Genomic DNA, 423 nt, shown 5'->3' with positions numbered 1-423 from the left:
TGTGGCTAGGAAGGGTCTGCCAAGGATGATGGATTCATCCATGCACTTCCCAGTTTCTAGGACTATGAAATCAGCAGGGATGTAATGGTCTTCAATCTTTACCAGAACATCCTCTACAAGTCCATAAGCTTGTTTTCTTGAGTTGTCTGCCATCTCTAGTAAGATTCTTGCAGCTTGTACCTCAAAGATCCCTAGCTTCTCCATTACAGAGAGAGGCATGAGGTTTACACTTGACCCTAAGTCACACAGAGCCTTCTTAAAGGTCATGGTGCCTATGGTACAAGGTATTGAAAACTTCCCAGGATCTTGTTTCTTTTGAGGTAGTTTCTGCCTAGACAAGTCATCTATTTCTTTGGTGAGCAAAGGGGGTTCATCCTCCCAAGTCTCATTACCAAATAACTTGTCATTTAGCTTCATGATTGC

This window comes from Arachis duranensis, chromosome 4, assembly GCF_000817695.3.
Source record: "Arachis duranensis cultivar V14167 chromosome 4, aradu.V14167.gnm2.J7QH, whole genome shotgun sequence".
NCBI lineage: Eukaryota > Viridiplantae > Streptophyta > Magnoliopsida > Fabales > Fabaceae > Arachis > Arachis duranensis.
The sequence above is the reverse complement of the archived record's forward strand: the minus strand, read 5'-3'. Positions refer to the sequence as shown.